The sequence below is a fragment of the Amblyraja radiata genome, chromosome 13 (assembly GCF_010909765.2).
Source record: "Amblyraja radiata isolate CabotCenter1 chromosome 13, sAmbRad1.1.pri, whole genome shotgun sequence".
Taxonomy (NCBI): Eukaryota; Metazoa; Chordata; class Chondrichthyes; order Rajiformes; family Rajidae; genus Amblyraja; species Amblyraja radiata.
In genome coordinates this window covers 8,914,313-8,935,201 of record NC_045968.1, presented here as the reverse complement: position 1 = coordinate 8,935,201, position 20,889 = coordinate 8,914,313, and the positions used below count along the sequence as shown (strand labels likewise).

The 20,889-nt window shown below is 46.4% G+C and overlaps 1 protein-coding gene across 3 annotated transcripts in view; it reads left to right on the top strand.

Moving 5' to 3' along the window:
• Window positions 1-1,108: 1,108 nt before the first annotated feature.
• Window positions 1,109-20,889, top strand: part of sptssb (serine palmitoyltransferase small subunit B) — a 46,867-nt gene continuing 27,086 nt past the window's right edge. The window contains exons 1-2 of one of the 3 annotated variants that reach the window (XM_033031186.1): window positions 1,109-1,245; window positions 10,680-10,784. The gene's annotated coding sequence lies outside the window, so the exon portion shown is untranslated. Of the gene's footprint in view, window positions 1,246-1,536; window positions 1,620-10,679; window positions 10,785-20,889 lie in introns of those variants that run through there. The other 2 variants (XM_033031185.1, XM_033031189.1) reach the window with 2 other exon arrangements.

Below are 20,889 nucleotides of genomic sequence, written 5' to 3'. Positions count from 1 at the left end.
TTATACCTGCTTGAAATAGAATTTCAAGGATTAGCCGTGAGTCAACTACCAGCCCACCAGCCATGAGTGAGTGAGTTGCCAGCACAACAGGCTTGATTGACTGAGACGCCAGCCCAAGAATCCATTTGGCGCACAATTTGCATACTAGCCCTCTGGAAACCAGTCCCTTCAGCCCACAACACCCATACTAGAGCTCCAGAAAGCCCCTGCCCCCCCCCCCCCCCCCTCAACTGGCCACCAATATTAGAATTGGTGGAGAGGTGAAATATTGCGTTGGATGACCAGCCCTCCTGTGTGATGCTGGGACCCAACGGGTCCCACTTAGTATTATCTGTAATCAAACAGATTCCAATCTTCTCAATGGTATTTCAATCTAGTAATGTGGCTGATTCTCATTTAATTTCCAGATAACTATTTAAAATCTCAATTTCTAAACTTTAATTGTGGGCACATGCGAACATAAAATACAGCATGGATGTATAAAAGAGGTAAACTGGCTTTTTATATATCTGTTATTCTCCGACGAGATAGAATATAGAACGTGGAACAGCAGATGCTGGTTTATACCAAATTTAGTCACAAAGTGCTGGAGTAATTCAGCATCTCTGGGGAAAAAGGTACAGCACAGGAACAGGATCTTCGGCCTCAATGACTGTGCCGAATATGCCAAGGCCTACTCTTATCTGCCTGCACATAATTGACATCCCTCCATTCCTGGCAGATCCGTGTGCTTATCCAATGTCTCTTAAATGCCACTGTCATATCTGCCTCCACTACTTATAATGCTGCAGCAGGACAGGACACGTCCAATTGCATTAGGGTGGATGTACTGCTTGTTTCCAAATGTACAAACTAACGCAGAGTTCTGGCAGACTAACCTGTCACCGACTACAATCAGCGCTCCAAGTTACACTTGCAGAGTTAAACCTGGATCTGCGGTTCAGAATCTCTAACATGGCAACTAATCTTGATTTGTAGCAAACCTATTCAATACAATCCTGGAGAATTTGGGTGTTGCCTGCTTCCCCAAGGAGACGTCTGAGTTTTTGCATTACAACTGGTTATCAGCAACTCTTGTGAATTTATTCATCAATTGCTCAGTTATAAATGGGAACAGGTGTGGCAAAGACAGCTACCCAACAGGATTTGTTTCACTTTCAGATAAAACTGGCTTTAAACACTTGTCTCTTTCACTGAGATTGGAACCTGGAACATTATTAAATATTCCGAGTCGTGGAAAGAAAGGTGAGTACTTAATATTCTAAGTAAAGTTTGTTGAAACTAGCTTGTTGGTTAATGTAAAATGTACCCAGTGCAAGTATGTGGCAGGACCTGTCTTTCGAGGTTTCTGCATGAAAACCATTCCTGGTCTTTTAACAAAAACTTATTGTATGTGTTAGTTTAAATTCTTCTGATTTCTGAAATGTACTACTGAAACTTAAATCAATACATGCAGATGGATTAGATTAGATTAGATATAATTTAATTGCCACACAACCAAGGTCGGTGGAATTTGGGTTGCCAGCAGCGGTACAGTAATCAATGTTGACACCAACATTTCCTTCTCTCTGAATGTTGTACATCCAACCCGGATTGCCTAAACAAGTGAGCTGATATTGGTAAGCAAGAAATTATTTGTTTAGCTGCTGAGACGTTCAGTCTGAATAGATGAAGTTCTTTTACTAAACCATGATGGAATGTTTCTTAACGAAGCAACATGATTCGAAACTGAATTAGAGGCTGAAATTATCTTTGGCTTGGGTTTCAAATACTGTGATTAAAATTTGTTTTTATATTTAACACTTCAAAAAATGTGTAAGCCTTTAATTAGAAGTGAAGAATAAAAGGGAAGTATTGCCTTAAAAATAGTTATGTTGGTGGCAAGTCCAGCATTTGTTGCCGATTTCTAGTGGTCTTTGAGATGTATTAATGAACTTACTTATTGAACCACTGCTGTCCTTCCGGTGGTGGTCCCATGTATTTGCTGCCTTCCTGGGATTGAGAATGGTGATGTGAGGAAGGGAGAGGGAGTGTACTGGCAGGGAAGTGGTATTGACAGCCACAGTGGTAGAGTTGCTGCCTTAGAGCATAGGAGACCTGGGTTCAATCCTGACTACCGGTGCTGTCTGTACGAGTTTGCTCATTCTCCCAGTGACCACGCAGATTTCCCCCTGGTGCTTAGATTTCCCCTCACATCCCAAAGATGTGCAAGTTTGTAGGTTAATTGGTTTCTGAAAATTGTCCCGTGTAGGATAGAACTAGTGCACAGATGATCGCTGGTCGGCGCAGACTCAGTGGGCTGAAGGGCCTGTTTCCATGCTGTATTTCTGAACTAAACTAGATGTTTTGGAGGGGAGGTGTGATTGCACTGACAGTGTCCTGGAGGGAGAGAGGGGATACATGAGCAATGTTGTAGGGAAGGAGAAAATGACGGGCTGTGTTGTAGGGAGGGGATGGATTGCACTGGTAATGTCTTTAGGCAGGGGAGTGTTGAACTAGCCTTATTGTAGGACAGGGGTCAAATGGACCAACGTCCAAATGTTGTACTGGAGTCAAAATGGGTGCTCTCAATAGCAAATCCCCAAATGATGCCAAATGACCCAGAACTGGCTGTTGAACAAAGAAAAGGCTAGAGCAACTCAGCGGGTCATGATCAGGGGTGGCAGTGGAGGTATATAATATAGTTCCTTTCAAGAAACATTTGGATAGGCACATGGATATGCAGGAAATGGAAGGATATAGATCATGTGCTGACAGAAGAGATTTATTTAACTGGCATCATGTTTGGCACAGACATAGAGGGTCAAAGGGCCTGTTCCTGTGTTGTACTGTTTTATGTTCAATGAATACAAACAAAGGAATGTAAAATCTGTGAAATACTATGTTGTGTGAAATGCCCAGCAGTTCAGGCAGTGACAGAGGAGGCTGGGACTGATTTCTGGAGAAAACAACCTAGAGGAGATCTGATAGAAGTCTTTTGAATGATGATGCATCTGGACAGTGAACAGATGGTCCCTTTGTTGAATGGGTCAGACTAAAGGTGACAAGTATAAAGTATAGGGTAAGAAAATTACGAGTGGCATAAAGAAAGATTCTATATTCAGTGTGGAATGGAATCTGAAATATAGTACCTGTATACAAGATAAGGTGGACTGTCAGAACCTTTTTCCAGTGTGGAAATATCAAAAACTAGAGAGCATAGCTTTAAGGTGAGAGGGCAACATTTAAATGAGATGTGCAGGGTAGGTTTTTCACAGTGGGTGGTGGGTGCCTGGAATGTGCTGCCACGGATGGTAGTGGAGGTAGACACAATAGAAGCATTTACGAGGCTTTCAGATAGGCACATGAATATACAGGGAATGGAGATCATACGTAGTCAAATAAAATATTTTCATCATGGCATCATGTTTGGCACAGATATTGTGGGCCGAAGGGCCTGTTCCTGTGCTGCACTCTTCCATGTTCTATACAGTGGAGGTGCATTCAATTGTGGTCCTCAAGACGGAATGAGAAAAAAATATGGATAAAGAAAAGGTTGCAAATCTACAAAGAGAGGGGATTCAATTGATAGAATTGATAGAATTTATTGCCACAACCAGGGTCGGTGGAATTTTGAGTTGTCAGCAGCAGTACAATAATAAAGAACACACATCCACAATAAAAATGTAACACAAACATCCACCACAGCATTCATCATTGTGGTGGAAGGCACAGAACTTGGCCAGTCCTCCTCCATTTCCCCCCGTGGTCGGGACCTCCACCCTCCGCTGCCGTTGCTGCGGGCGTCCAGATGGTAAGGGACAAAGTCAAAGTCAGGGTAAAGTCCAGGATCGGCTCTTCCCCACCGGAGACCGCGGCTTCAGGCTGGTGTAGGCCGCAGGCCGGCGGTCGAAGATTTAAGGTTCCGCCGCGCCGCAGCTAGAAGCACCGCAGACCGCAGGGCCGGCGGTCGAAGCTCCCCTCCAGGGGTGATGGTAAGTCCATGCCGGACCCGCGGTAGAAGTTGGCCGCGGGACGGCCGTGATGGCTTCTTCTTCCCCCAGGTCCCCCACGAGGGATCCCGGACTGTAGACGCCGCGCCAGCTGGAGCTGTGCAGACTGTTCCGGCTGCCGGCTGCCCCGGTTCAGGCTGCCGGCTGCCCCGGGCCAGCGAAACGGAGCGCTCCTCTCCAGCGAGCCCCAGCGAGGGCTCACCCGCTCCATGCCGAGAGTCCACGCTGCGCCCGCCGCTGAAGCCCCGGGCGCGTCTCCGGGAAAGGCCGCGCCAATCCTTGCTGTTAGGCCATGGGTAGGCGACCTGGAAAAAGTCGCCTCTCCATGGAGGAGGCGGCCGAAACGGTTTCCCCCTTACCCCCCCACACCACCCCCCACACAAAACGCACCGAGAAACATCAAGAACATACTTTAAAACATACTAAAAAAAGAAAATAAGTTGAAGGCCCTCCTCACTCAGGACAGCGTTGGGCCCCTCCTTGCTCTCGACGGGTCAGGTCCTTCCTCTCTCTCGACGGGTCAGGTCCTTCCTCTCCCTCGACAGTGCGCGTTCCATCTCTCTCTCGACGGCGCGAGTTCCTCCTTGCTCAAGGTGGTGCCAGTCCCCCGAGGCTCTCAGCAGTGCGGGTTCCTCCATGCTATCGACAACGCAGGTTCCTCCTGACTTTCACAAGTTATAGGAGCAGAATTAGGTCATTTGGCCCAAGTCTATTCCACATTTCAATCATGACTGATCTATCTTTCCCTCTCGACCCCATTCTCCTGCCTTCTTCCCATAACCCCCAACACTTATTAATCAATGCCTGCTGCCGAGTTGCTCTCAACTTCCTAAGCCTTCAAAGGAAGTAGAGACGTTGGTGTGCTTTCTTGGTCGTTTCTTCAATATAGGTGGTCCAGGAGAAGTTGTTGGTGATATTGACTCCTAGGAATTTGAAGTTTTCAACCATTTCTAATTCGGCCATGTCTTTGCAAAGTGGGGTAGGTGCACCGCTTCGCCTCCTGGTCGAACTCGACGGGTCCCCCTACGCTCGCGGTGGCCTCCTGCGGGTTGCTCTCCGCAGCGTGGGTTCCTGCTCACTCAAGGCAGCTTGGTTTCCTCCTCGCTCTCACAAGTTCACAAGTCTACTCCACCATTTGATCATGCCTGATCTACCTTTCCCTCTCAATCACGTTCTCCTGCCTTCTCTCCATAACTCCTGACACCCTTACTAATCAAGGCCCACCTCCAAGTAGCTCTGGATGGCGCAGGTTCCTCCTCGCTCTCGGTGGTGCAGGTTCCTGCTCGCACGTTAAAGGAGCAGAATTAGGCCATTCGACCCGTTGAGTCTACTCTGCCATTCGATCATGACTGATCTATCTTTCCCTCTCAACACCATTCTCCTGTCTTCTCCCCATAACCACTCTTACTAATCAAGGCCTCCAGCTGGGTCGCTCTCGACGGCGCAGGTCCATCGTTATTCACAACGTTGCTGGTCCCTCCTCGCTCTCAACAGCATAAGTCCCTTCTTGGTTCATAAATGATAGGAACAGAATTAGGCCATTCAGCTAATCAGTCTACTCCGGCATTCAATCATGGCTGACCTATCTTTCCCTCTCAACCCCATTCTCTTGCCTTCTCCCCATAACCCCTATCACCCTGACTAATCTAGGCTCACTGGCCGAGTTACTCTCGGCAGCGCAGGCTCTCCTGACTCTCGACGTCGTAGATCCCTCCTCACTCTCGACGGCGTGGGTTTGATTGCGCAGGCACCCAACGCTCTCAATGGCAGGGGTCCGCCTATGCTCTCGGCGGCCCTCCTCTCTCAAGGCAGCGTGGGTCCCTCCTAACTCTCGACAGTGTGAGTTCCTTCATACTCCCGGCGGCGCAGGTTTCACCTCAACGGCACAATTCCACCTACACTCTCAACGGAGCGGGTCCCTCCTCATTCCTGGCGACGCGGGTCCCTCCTCACTCCTGGCTACGCTGAGAGCGTAAGCAGATCCGTGCCGTTATGAGGGTAGGGGAAACCCCTTAACGGCACGGATCTGCTTATGCTCTGCGGCCCTTCTCTCTCAAGGTGCTGTGGGTCCCTCCTCATTCTCAGCTGCACGGGCTCCTCCTCAGTCTCGACGGCATGGGTTCTCCTCACTCTCACAAGGTATAGGAGCAGAATTGTGCCATTTGGCCCATCAAGTCTATTCTGCTGTTTAATCGTGGCTGATTTATCGTTCCCTCTCAACCCCATTGTCCTGCCTTCTACTCATAACCCATGACACCCTTACGAATCAAGGCCCGCCTCCAGGTTGCTCTCAACGGCGTGGGTCCCATCCGCTCAAGGTGGCACAGGTATTTCCTCACGTTCGACAACTCCCCACCGGGTTGCTCACGACGTCACAGGTTTCCTCTCACTCTCGTTGGCATAAGTCCCTCTTCGCTCTCACAGGTTCGCAATCACAAGCTCGCAAGGAGCAGCAGAATTAGGCCATTTGACCTATTGGGTCTACTCTGCCATTCAAGAGCAGGTTCCTCCTTGTTTTCAGCAGCCCTCATTCCTCCTCGCTCAAGGGGGCGTGGGTCTTTCCTTACTCTCTCAAAAGCGTGGGTTCCTCCACGCTCTCACGGTCACAAGCAGAATTAGGCCATTCGGCCCATCGAGTCTACTGCGCCATTCAATCATAGCTGATCTATCTCTCCCCTCTCAACCTCATTCTCCCACCTTCTCCCCATAACTCCTGACACCCGTACTAATCTATGCTCTCCACCAGGTTCCTCTCGACGGTGCAAGTCCCTCCTCACTCTCAATTGCACGGACTCCACCCCACTCGATGCTGCAGGTTCTGTCACGTTATCAACGCCGCAGATCCCTCTGTGCTCTCGACGGCCCTCCATGCTCAAGGGGGCGTGGTTCCCTCCTTACTCTCACAAGTTCGCAAGTGATAGCAGCAGAATTAGGCCATTCAGCCCATGAAGTCTATCCGCCATTCAATCATGGCTGATCTATCTTTCCCTCTCAACCCAATTCTCCTGCCTTCTCCCCATAACCCCAGGCACTCTGACTAATCTAGGCTTGCTGGCTGAGTTGCTTTCCACAGAGCAGGTTCCCCTCACGCTCGACGGCGCGGTTCCTCCTCGCTCTCGATGGCCCTCCTCGCTCAAGGGGGCGCGGGTCCCTCCCAAACTCTCTCGATGCCACGGGCCCCTTCTCACACTTGATAGGGTGTGAACCTCCTCACACTCGATGACGTGGGCCCGTCCTCACACTTGATAGGGTGTGACCCTCCTCACACTTGATGGCATAGGCCCCTCCTCACACTCGACGACGTGGGCCCCTCCTCACACTCGATAGGGTGTGACTCACCTCACACTTGATGGCAGGGCCCCTCCTCACACTCGACGGCACGGGCCCGTCCTCACATTCGATGGTGCTGGACTCTTCTCACCCAAGTTCATCAGTGATAGGAGCAGAATTAGGCCATTCGGCCCAGCGAGTCCACTCCGCCATTCGATCGTGGCCGATCTACCTTCTCCCCTCTCAACCCCATTCTCCCGCCTTCTCCCCACAACCCATGACACCCACCCTGACTAATCTCGGCCCTCCCCTCACACTCGACCCCTCCCGCCCGCCCGCCCGCAGCCTTCTGGCGCCGCGCGGACGACGACGCGGGCCCGGCGCGGCCGTTGGGTTCGGGTGACGGGACGCGCGAGCCCGGTGCGGCAGTTGGGGCTGAGATTCGGCGCGCGCGCTGCGAGACCGCCCGCACTGCGGGTTCCGTGTTTTCCCGCGCGCGTCAAACGCCGGTGAGTTGCTCCGGCCGAGGAGCCGGCATTGACTTTAGATGGACCGAGTGGCCGCCGCCTCTCCCGTCACACGTCTATCATTCTTCTGATTCTATCAGAGAGGTTGTGGGTGAGAGAAAAATAAGAATAACGAAGTAATAGGACGACGCAGTAGTCATGCAATCGCTAGAATGAGACGTTTGAAGAACTTATTTTTCTGACTTCCATGCACAATTAGCTGTGTGAGACCATTGAACTGCATCTTTCATAAGTTCATGTCATGAAATCAAATTAGGCCATTCGGCCCAACTAGTTTACTCTGTTATTTAATCTTTGCTGATCCATCTTTTCCTCTCAACTCCATTCCCCTCCCCATAACCTGTGAGGTTTTTAGGCTATATTTCATTAACTCAATAATTGTTTCCTCTCAGTACCTGTCTTGGTCGCCTGTGTATAGCCCTTTGCCACTCTGGATGCTCAAAAGGATTCAAACTTGTATAAAACAATGACGGAGCCCACTCTCCAGTTTTGTGCCAGGAATGAACATACTTGCAATGTGCTTTCCTGTGACAAGCTCCAGTCATTGCTAAGGTGACATCTCGCAACTAGGACAGCTGCAATGACTCCCACTTTGGGTGGCCTGGGTTGGCTTTCAACGGATTTGAACTGGCACTGCGATGATGCATTGAGGCTATGAACACCCTGTTTAGTGCTAGCTGAAAAATAGAATCATAATAATGAGGATACACAAAAATGCTGGAGAAACTCAGCGGGTACAGCAGCATCTATGGAGTGAAGGAAATAGGCGACGTTTCGGGCCGAAACCCTTCTTCAGACTGATAATAATGAGCTTTTGCATTAGTCATAGAGTGATACAGCGTGGAAACGGGCCTTCGGTCCAACTTGCCCACACCGGCCAACATGTCCCTGCAACATTAGTCCCACCTGCCCACGTTTGGTCCATATCCCACCAAACCTGTCCTATCCATGTGCCTGTCTAACTGTTTTTGAAACGTTGGGATAGTTCCAGCCTCAACTACCTCCTCTGCCATACATACACCACCCTTTGTGTGAAAAGGTTACCCCTCAGATTCCTATTAAATCTTTCCCCCTTTATCTTAAACCTATGTCCCTATGTCTTCTGGTCCTCGGTTCACCTACTCTGGGCAAGAGACTATGTGCATCTACCCTATCTATTCCTCTCATGATTTTATACACCTCATAAGATCACCCCTCATCCTCCTGCGCTCCAAGGAACAGAGTCCCTGCCTACTCAACCTCTCCCTCTAGCTGAGACCCTCTAGTCCTGGCAACATCCTCATAAATCTTCTCTGTACCCTTTCCAGCTTGTGTTAAATTTGAGTGCAACCTGCACCATTGAACAGATACGGGTTTAATTGTCCATTGCAATCCTAACACCCATTTTCCAATACTAGGCTATATAAGCTCCAGATCGTTAGCTTCTGTATCTTGGTCTGTTGCACTAATTCAATCACTTAAAGAATTCAGAGCTGGTCTTGGTAAATTTGCTGTGGTTCTGTCATTGAAATTAAAAGTCTTCCAGGAATCCCACCACGAATCACCGTCCCATCTCCATCCCTATCCGCTTTCCACAAAGACCGCTCCCTCCACAACCCCTTGGTTCACTCATCCCTTTCCTCCCAAACCACCCCCTCCCCAGGAACTTTCTCCTGCATCCGCAAAAGATGCAACAACTGCCCTTATACCCCCTCCTTCAACTCCATCCAGGGACCCCGACAGTCATTCCAAGTGAAATACTTGGTTCACGTGCACCTCCTCTAAACTCATCTACTGCATCTGGTGTTCCCGATGTGGGTTCCTGTTCATCGATGAGACCAAGCATAGACTCACTGACCGTCTCGCTGACACCTGCAATTGGTCCTCCAAGGCCTACTGGATCTCCCGGTTGCTGACCATTTTATCTGCCCCTTCCCATTCCCCATACTGACATGTCTGCTCTGGGCCCAGGGCCGGATTTATGTATGAAGCTTAGGGCCTCGAGATCTAGGGGGGCCTCGGCAGGGCTGGATTTACCTATAGGCTTCATAGGCTGATTGGGAGGGGCCTTACATAGGGGATTGGGAGGGGCCTCACAAGTGGAATAGCCTAGGGCCTCTCTTCATCTAAATCCAGCATTGCCTGGGCCTCGTCTATTGCCAGAGTGAGGCCACGTACAAATTGGAGGAACAGCTCCTCACATTTTACTTGGCCAGTTTACATTGTAGTCTTTAATTTTAGGTAACATCCCAGATTTAGATTAACCAATTCGCAACGATGTATCCATGTTGGGATCACTCCGTCCCTTGCCAACAATTGGCCGCTCAAGGAACTAACCTGCCTGAGGTCATCTGTTGCTGAGCCTGATTTGTCCTGATCTTGTCATGCTTCCAGTCCCTCCACCCCCCCCCCTCTCACCCAATCAATCTGGAGAAGGGTCACGTCCTGAAATGTAACCTCTCCATTTTCTCCAGAGATCCTGCCTGACCCTTTGAGTTACCCCTGCATTTTGTGTCTTTCCTCCTGGAATCCCTAAATCCATAAAGGGCAGATGATTAGTCATGCGTAATAATTGGCCAAATGCTAAACTTTATCAGTGCAAAAATATTTTAATGCTAATATAGAGATACAAGGAACTGCAGATGCTGGAACATTTAGCAAAACACAAAGTGCTGGAGTTACTCAGCGAGTCAGGCAGCACCTGTGAAGAGAATGGATAGGCAGTGTTTCAGGTCAGGACCATTCAGTCTGATGGAAGGGGCAGTCTGAAGCTGGGTAATAACTTGAAACTTTGCCTATCCATCCCTCCACAGATACTGCCTGACCCACTGACTTATTCCAGTACCTTATGTTTTTTCTTAATAGTTGCTCTAACATTGTTCGGTTAAATTTATTTTTGTTTTCATTGCAGTTGTGAGAAAAAGCAACTTCCAGAGGGTGATCGAGTTTTGTGACTGGCATCATTGATGTTAAGCTGTGTAATCTTAAAATTAGAACTTCAATCTTCTTCAATCAGGTGCGTCAAAGTTCATGTAAAGATTTCCTGCACCAAACTCTTGGTGTAAAGATATTGTTGAGACATTATTGTCATCTAAAACCCTCTGGAATTCTGCCAAATGTTTTAGATGTTATCTGAAAATCTAACTATGGGAGGCTCCGTCTTGTTCACGAGTTCACTGATTCATTGCAAGAATGATTTAATTTTCTTCAGTAGCAATTTTACATTTTAACCCAGGACCGTTGGAGGCAGCGGTGGAGGGTCGGAGCGGTGGGGGCTTGAGTCGGGCACGGGGCTTGTTCACGCGGAGACCCAGGACCGTTGGAGGCAGCGGTGGAGGGTCGGAGCGGTGGGGGCTTGAGTCGGGCACGGGGCTTGTTCACGCGGAGACCCAGGACCGTTGGAGGCAGCGGTGGAGGGTCGGAGCTTACCAAATCCCGTGACGTTCCACACTCCATAGGGAGGGTTTCTGGGGAAGCCGCTGATTGGTGGGAGCAGACTAGAGGAAGCAGCTGATTGGGTGCAACCTCAGGTTAGCATTTCTGCTTTTTGGTTAAAGGTACAGTGATTTAGTAAGGGTACAGTGAGCTAAGGGAGGCTAGGGAATACTGTGTACAGTTCTGGGGTCCATACTTAAGAAAGGATGTACTAGCCCTGGAGGCAGTGCAGCGAAGGTTTACAAGATTAATTCCTGCAATGAGGGGATTGACATATGAGGAAAGGTTGAGTAAGCTGGGACTCTACTCTTTGGAGTTTAGAAGAATGAGAGGCGATCTCATTGAAACGTGTAAGATCGTGAGGGGCCTTGATCGGGTGGATGCACCGAGGATGTTCCCAATGATCGGGGAGGCTAGAACTAGGGGACATAGTTGCAGAGTGAGGGGGGGCTCTTTTAAAACTGAGATGAGGAAGAACTTCTTCACCCAGAGGGTGGTTAGTTTGTGGAATTCACTGCCCCAGGGAGCAGTGGAAGCAGAAACGTTAAATTTATTTAAGTCAAAAATAGATGGTTTTTTAGCTGCCAAGGGGATAAGGAGCTACGGGGAGAGGGCAGGGATATGGACCTAGGTATGGTTAGTATAGTAGACCTGAGTGATCTCCTGGACAAGTGTCGATCGCCTGGATTGGGGTCGGAGAGGAATTTCCCGGATTTTTTTCCCGAATTGGACCTGGGTTTTTATCCGTTTTTTTGCCTCCCCCAGGAGATCACGCGGTTCTTGGGGTGGAGAGGGGTGATAGCGGTATAGAGGGGAGGGTAGTGTCTTGTGTTCTGTGTCTTGTGTCTACTGTTTGTGGGTAAGTGTGTCTGTTTAGTGTTCAGCCATGAGTGAATGGCGGTGCGGGCTCGACGGACCTGATGGTCTACTCTCGCACCTACTTTCTATGATTCTATGATTCTATATCTAGGGTGGCACAGTGGTGCAGCTGGTAGAGCTGCTGCCTCACTGCCAGAGACCCTGGTTTCAATCCAGACCTCAGGTGAAGTTTGTGTTGAGTTTGCACGTTCTCCCTGTGACCACGTGGTTTTCCTCCGGGTGCTTCGGTTTCCTCCCACATCCCAAAAACACGTGGGTTTGTAGTTTAATTGGCTTCTGTAAGTTGCCTGTAATGTGTAGGAAGTGGATGAGAAAGTGGGATATCCCAGAACTAGTGTAAATGGGTGATCGATGATCGGATTATACTCGGTAGGACGAAGGACCTATTTTCATGCTGTATCTCAAAATTAAACTAAACTAAATATATATGTTTGCAAAGTGAAATCTGTACCGAGTATATTCCAGGGTTGAATGCATAACATTGATTTCAGAATATCTGGGGGGGAATTGATGGAAATGTGGAGGCAATGAAATGGAATTAGTGTAGGAGAGGTGTAAATGGATGTTTGATGGTTGGTATAGTCTCAATGGACTGAAGGGCCAACTTAAATGCTGCACGACTCCATGGCTCCATTATGGCAATGGTACATAACTAACTTTATGGATTCACACACTTTAAAAATGGTTTAAAAAGGGGATAATAAAGCTTAAGTAAGAGTTGGTTCTGCTTCATAGGATGAACATGCAGGCAGACTGTTATCATCAAAATGAGCATCGTTTTTGTATCCTTCCAAGGCTGACCATAAAAATCAGCAAAGCAAGAATGCAGGAAATTGGAGAGGTTCTTTTGGGAAATAGGCTGTGGGCCGAGCATCAAAAATGTGTCTAGAAATAGGATTTTGTGACCCAAGTCACCAAACTACATGAAATTTTCACATATTGAGTAAAAATATTTATATAAATCACCCCTGAAACTCGATATGAAGAAGACTTGCACATTTTTATTAAATTAGAGAAAAACCGGAAAAATGTCGGGAATTTTTTAGTCCAATCAAAGCATGTTTAACATTGAGTTGTCTGCCAGTTGGCCAATCACGCGCTTTGTTTCAGGCTAGCACACAAAATGGCTGAGGGGGCTTCACAGATGCCTGTTTTACTGGAGATTCCGATTTGTTGTTCTGTGGAATAAATGTCGTGGAAACTTGCAGCAGGTAATTGTATTTAGTGGGAAAAGCATTAAAAAGGCTGAAGAAAGTGCTGCGAAGTGGATTAAAGTGCAAGAAAGCCTTGAAAGTCCCTGCTGATGTGCTGGAACACAAAGAAGGCCCCCATTAATCAACTCAAACTGAAAGGTAAGACTAAAGTCTGAATTTATGAAAATCTATCTGTATGGACTTTAATTAATTTAATATAATGTGAATAAATTCATTCATTCATTCCTTATTCATTCATTCACTCACTCACTCATTCATTCATTCATGAAATTGAGGGCCTAAACTATAACACAGTCAATTAAACATTGTCACTAATGCCAGCTTGTTGTAGAGTAAAAACTGTTCTAAGATCTTTGGTAATAAGTCTTTAACAGCTAATCTCGGAGCTGCCTGCGAAAACTAATCTCGGAGCTGCCTGCGAAAACTTACCGGGAAAAAGGCTCCGATCGCGGGGCCTAGGTACTCGCGGTAAAGTGAAGCCGCGGACTCAATTAATAAGCGGTCGATTCGCGACGCGGAGCCGCGGATCATCTCCGCGGGCGGGGGGGGGGAGGCTATACATAGTGCCGTCTGTAGCGGTCGTTTTCAGACCCCGACAACGGGAGAAAAACGGAGGGATATCGATCGCTATTTACCGCGAGTACCTAGGTCCCGCGATCGGAGCACTTTTTCCCGGTAAGTTTTCGCAGGCAGCTCCGAGATTAGTTGTTAAAGACTTATTACCAAAGATCTTAGAGCAGTTTTTAATCTACAACAAGCTGGCATTAGTGACAATGTTTAATTGACTGTGTTATAGTTTAGGCCCTCAATTTCATGAATGAATGAATGAATGAATGAGTGAGTGAGTGAATGAATGAATGAATAAGGAATGAATGAATGAATTTATTCACATTATATTAAATTAATTAAAGTCCATACTGATGGATTTTCATAAATTCAGACTTGAATCTTACCTTTCAGTTAGAGTTGATTAATGGGGGCCTTCTTTGTGTTCCAGCACATCAGCAGGGACTTTCAAGGCTTTCTTGCACTTTAATCCACTTCGCAGCACTTTCTTCAGCCTTTTTAATGCTTTTCCCACTAAATACAATTACCTGCTGCAGGTTTCCGACATTTATTCCACAGAACAACAAATCGGAATCTCCAGTAAAACAGGCATCTGTGAAGCCCCCTGAGCCATTTTGTGTGCTAGCCTGAAACAAAGCGCGTGATTGGCCAACTGGCAGACAACTCAATGTTAAACGTGCTTTGATTGGACTAAAAAATTCCCGAAATTTTTCCGGTTTTTCTCTAATTTAATAAAAAATGTGCAAGTCTTCTTCATATCGAGTTTCAGGGGTGATTTATATAAATATTTTTACTCAATATGTGAAAATTTCATGTAGTTTGGTGACTTGGGTCACGAAACTGCAGAATAAAGCTCCTCGGCCCACAGCCTTGAAGCCTTCACTTTAGGTAGCTATTCAGAGGCAACATTTTGTTTAGCTGTGCCTTTAATGTGTTGCAGTGTGTATGCACGCATAATATAATTTAGCCTCAGGCAAGATTGATCAGGATGCCAACAAGTATTCAGGTATGACACCACTTGGAATAAACTGCTTCAGTTTTGAGATCAACATATTTTAATAGGTGCAAAGCTAAGTTTAAAATTCAGACTGTTTAAGTAATCTGGGTTTTTTAAGTTTCTACTGTCAGATTCATCTGTCATTTAAGACACCTTATCAAAGGTCCTTTCCAACTAGCCAACAGCATTTTGCACATGTGACCACAGCATCCATTTCTAATACTTGTCTAGGGATATACAGCTGGTGGATTGCACTCATTTAGTTTCATCCTTTCTCTCCAATCATGTTCAGAGAATCATCTGCAATGCATTTGCTTCCCATTCCCACATCATTCATTATTTAGGTTAGTTGTCACATGTACTGACATAGAGTGAAAAGCTTTTGTTGTATGCTAACCAGTCAGTGGAAAGACAATACATGACTACAATCGACCCACCCACAGTGTATAGATACAGGGTGAAGGGAATAATGTTAAATGCAAGATAAAATCCAGTAAAGTCCGATTAAAGATAGTCCAAGGGTCTCTCCACTCCAGTGAGGTAGATAACCGCTCAGGACCACTCTCTAGTTGTTGATAGGATGGGTCAGTTGCCTGATAACAGCTGGGAAAAACTGTCCCTTACTCTGGAGGTGTGCGTTTTCACACTTCTGCGCCTCTTGCCTGATGGGAGAGGGGAGAATAGGGAGTGACCGGCGTGAGACTCGTCCTTGATTTTGCTGGTGGCCTTGCCGAGGCAGCATGAAGTGTAAATGGAGTCAATGGAGGGGAGGTTGGTTTGTGTGATGGTCTCTACTGCGTTTACAATTTTCTGCAATTTCTTGCAGTCTTGTTTGGAGATGCTCCCAAACTATTAGTTCTGCGTGCCCTTTATGGACTAATCACTGACACATCCTATTTCTCATCTAAATGCACCCCTTCATTTCTGAATACACCGACAAGCCTTACCATCACTCCTTATGCCCACAACACAATCTCAACATTGTCTCTCTGATTGTGTAACATCCAGCACTGGGTGTTACACAATCTTCTCATCTATTCATATGAGACTGAACCAGAATGGGCACATTTTTGCTTCATGCTCCAATAAAGACTGTTTTTGAACACATGTAAACACATCCTTCATCTGGAACTTGCTGGCAGGGGTGGTGATGGAGACAGATACGATGGGGGCTTTTACGGGGCTTTTAAATGGGCACATGGATAGGCAGGGAATGGAGGGATATGGATCATGTGTAATCAGCGGAGATTAGTTTAACTTGGCATCATGTTCTGCATGGATCTTGTGGGCCAGAGAGCTAATTCTTGCGCTGTATTGCTCTCTGTTCCATGTCCTATAGCATCAACTGGCTCTGCCCGACCTCTGTTTATCTGCTGCCAAATCCTTAACCAAGACTTCAGTTACCTCTGCTTGACTCCTCTAATTGCCCACTATTCTTTTGCACTCAAGGCTGGATTCCCACTTGCTACACTCCCTTAACCTGTAGGTGATGGAACTCTTGGCTAGGTATGTCTGATTCACATTCGCATTTCTGGCCTGCACTGGTTGCAGATTAAGCAATAATTTAGTGCTTTGATTTTAAGATTCATATTGTTCACATTCCTTCCATATCTCACTAATATCTGCCAATCCTACACCTTACTGAAATATCCACACACATCTGGTTTTGACTGATTTAACTACAGTTTTAATAATTCTCTCTTTGCAGGGTGTGCCTTCAAGCCCTAACCTCTGAAATATCATCTCCATTATTCTAATTTGATTTGCTTGTCCAAGTTTACTCCTTTAACCTCTTATTTTGACCAAGATATGGGTCAATTCCACCAGTATCTATTCATATGGGACTTCAATTTTATTTTATTAATCCTCTTCGGAGCATTTTATTATGTTAATGCTATGGTATAAACTCTATAACTGTGAATAAAACATAACATAAATTTATAACAGAGAAACTTGCATCTGAAATAGAAGAACTTAGATTGTGGCACAGTGGCGCAGCGGTAAAGTTGCTGCCTTCTAGCCCCAGAGACCCGAGTTCGATCCTGACTACGGGCGCTGTCTGTACATTTGTATGTTCTCCCTGTAACCACATGGGTGTTCTTCGGGCGCTCCGGTTTCCTCCCACACCCCAAAGACACAGGTTTGTAGAATAATTGACTTTGGGAAAATTGTAAATAATCTAGTTTGTAGGATAGTGCTAGTGTACGAGGTGATCGCTGGTCGGCTTGGACTCGTTGGGTCAAAAGGCCTGTTTCTGTGCTGTATCTCTAAAGTCATCACAAAGTAAGTTTTGTCTTAATTTGATTACTTATTTGGGTGCATTCTTGTTTGTAAATCAAAATGTCCCATATTTGTTGGAATAACATCCATCTTGGGATGGATGATGTGATGTACATATCCACTGTGCCTTCCATTTGGTATGAAGAAAGAATAAAGTTTCTATATGGAAATATTAGAAAATATATCCTTGCCTAAATAGTCTTCAAGATGAAGTGAAGCTGCTTCTTAATCAATATGGCTGCATCCTGTTTATGCTCAAAATGGAAATGGACATTGTTTGCTTTGCCATAGCTTCATGAGATGATCTTGCAAAACAAATCAGGTCTCATTCAGGATGTTATGTTTCTATGCACCCTGGACGCAGATAAAGACATGCTCTCTGTAATAGGTGGGTGGTTCAATTTCTTAATGAATGAGGATTGAGTTGATATGTTATATATGTAGAGGTATGTTTGTGTCTCATTCAATTACTATATCAGAGATAATAAGGATGTCATTTTAGGATTGATTAGTAACTGCAGGGCTGACTAGTTTTTTCCCAAAATGTTGTGCCTCAATATATTGATTAAACTTTTGACCTGCTGCATTCAGCAAACATAATCAAATTTCCCAATACATTGTATGTCTGAAGAAGGATCCTGACCCAAAACATCACCTGTCCATTTTCTCCAAAGGTGTCTGACCCGCTGAGTTTTTCCAGAAATGGTGCCTGACCCGTTGAGTCACTCCAGCTCTTTATGTCTATACTCTACATTGCTTGCTTTTCAGAAACCATCAGAGAACCCAACAGGAATACATCATGGCAGACAGAATAATTCACATGGAAATATATCTCTCCTTTTCATGAACTGCTATGGATAATGCACCTTTTCAGCTATCGGGTGCCACAAAGAACTGCTGTTCCATTTATATAAAGCTGGATTTGACATCTGACACGTGAAAGGCATTACTTGTCTACATCAACTCCATTTCAAGGGCTACACTAACCCTTTCCAACTATTAAAAGTTCCATCACCATACTATCATCATCATCATCGTTGGTGCCTTACAATGCTATGTACGACAGTGATCGCAACGTCTAGTGAAGTGTGGATGGCTGGCTCACTAGGAGATCATCCACCCTTTGACAGGTTTTGTTTTTGGTCCTGCTGGGGGTCCACAGCCCCCTCCTCTCCTGGCAAACCAGGTGTGAGAGACGTTTTGGTCGCCGACTATCCGACCATGGAGCAGGTAGCACGGGATTACATGGTACCCTTGGCGGGGGAACTCCCCCCGACCTGACCATCAATACTAACTTTGGATAACAACATTGCCTTCGAATTAAAGCTTTTCACTGTACCTGACAATAAATTAAACTAAATAAACTAAACTGAAATGAATGAAAAACTAAACTGAACTGAACTGGGTCGTGCAGTGGCATTATCGCAATGCCATAACAGGTATCTTCATCAATGAAACTTCTATTTTTGTTTCCTGAAATGAGGATGCCCCTCTTAATTTATCTAACTTAACATAGGTGAAATATTGATTCCATAAAGTGGACCTGAAATGTTGACTAAATGTTTAAGAAGGAACTGCAGATGCTGGAAAATCGAAGGTAGACAAAAATGCTGGAGAAACTCAGCGGGTGAGGCAGCATCTATGTAGCGAATGAAATAGGCAATGTTTCGGGTCGAAACCCTTCTTCAGACTGATGTGAGGGTGGGGGGGAGGAGGAAGAAAGGAAGAGGTGGAGCCAGAGGGAGAGGGAGAGTTGAGAAGGGGAGGAGAAAGTAAGGACTACCTGAAATTAGAGTAGTCAATGTTCATACCACTGGGGTGCAAACTGCCCAAGCGAAATATGAGGTGCTGCTCCTCCAATTTGTCGCTTTACCTCCCCCCTTAACTCCATTCAAGGACCCAAGCAGTCTTTCCAGGTGCGGCAGATGTTCACCTGCACCTCCTCCAACCTCATCTATTGCATCCACTGCTCTAGATGTCAGCTGCTGTACATCAGTGAGACCAAGCGTAGGCTTGGCGATCGCTTCGCCAAACACCTCCGCTCGGTTCGCAATAACCAACCTGATCTCCCGGTGGCTCAACACTTCAACTCCCCCTCCCATTCCGAATCCGACCTTTCTGTCCTGGGCCTCCTCCATGACGAGAGTGAGAACCACCGTAAATTGGAGGAGCAGCGCCTCATATTTCGCTTGGGCAATTTGCACCCCAGTGGTATGAACATTGACCTCTAATTTCATGTAGTCCTTACTTTCTCCTCCTCTTCCTTTCTTCCTCCCCCCCCCCCCCACATCAGTCTGAAGAAGGTTTTTGACCCGAAACATTGCCTATTTTCTTTGCTCCATAGATGCTGCCTCACCCGCTGAGTTTCTCCAGCATTTTTGTCTACCTGAAATGTTGACTCTTTCTCTTTCCATAGACATTGTCCAACCTGCTAAGTTTTCCAGTATTTCTAGTTTGATCAGCTTTCTAGCATCTGCAGTCTTTTATTTCCCTTCCAGCATCTATTGATATTCAGTAAAAGGGGGATAATTCACACACAGAACCCGTTCAATTATGTTGATTGGGCCTGTAAAGACATTATTTACACCCCTTTACCAGGCATAATGTAACTAATTGGCCTTTAGATAACTGTTTATTTCAAAACATCTTGCTGAACTTGATGAACAGGTTGATGCATTCACTCTGCTTGGAAATAAATTACTCTTCGTAGGTAAAAAACAGGAGCTAATAATAGCTCAGGTACACAAAAATGCTGGAGAAACTCAGCGGGTGCAGCAGCATCTATGGAGCGAAGGAAATAGGCAACATTTCGGGCTGAAACCTTTCTTCAGACTGATGGGGGATGGGGGGTGGGGGGGCGGAGAGAAGAAAGGAAAAAGTAGGAGAAGGAGCCCGAGGAAGGGGAGGAGACAGCAAGGGCTAACAAAATTGGGAGAATTCAATGTTCATGGCCCCAGGATGCAGACTCCCCAAGCAGAATATGAGGTGCTGTTCCTCCAATTTCCGGTGCTGCTCGCTCTGGCCATGGAGGAGACCCAAGACAGAGAAGTCGGATACGGAATGGGAGGGGGAGTTGAAGTGCTGAGCCACCGGGAGGTCAGGTTGGTTATTGCGGACCGAGCGGAGGTGTTCGGCGAAGCTTATAATAGCTCCTCAGCTATACCAATCACTCTAAACACAAACCAATGCAACTGGGCACCATTAAATGAGACTCACCATTGGAGGAGTAGCATTATAGTGATATTTGTTTCAAATACTGCTTTTAATACTGACAAGTAAAATGGATGAAGGGGAGCCAGTGGATGTAGTGTACCTAGACTTTCAGAAAGCCTTTGATAAGGTCCCGCACGGGAGACTGGTGACTAAAATTAGAGCACATGGTATTGGGGGTAGGGTGTTGACGTGGATAGAAAATTGGTTGGCAGACAGGAAGCAAAGAGTAGGAGTGAACTGGTCCTTTTCAGAATGGCAGGCAGTGATGAGTGGAGTGCAGCAAGGCTCGGTGTTGGGGCCGCAACTGTTTACCATATACATTCATGATTTGGAAGAGGGAATTAAGAGCAACACTAGCAAGTTTGCGGATGACACAAAGCTGGGTGGCAGTGTGAACTGTGAAGATGATGTTAGGAGGTTGCAGGGTGACCTGGACAGGTTGAGTGAGTGGGCAGATGCGTGGCAGATGCAGTATAATATAGATAAATGTGAGGTTATCCACTGGTGGCAAAAACAAGGGGGCAGATTATTATCTC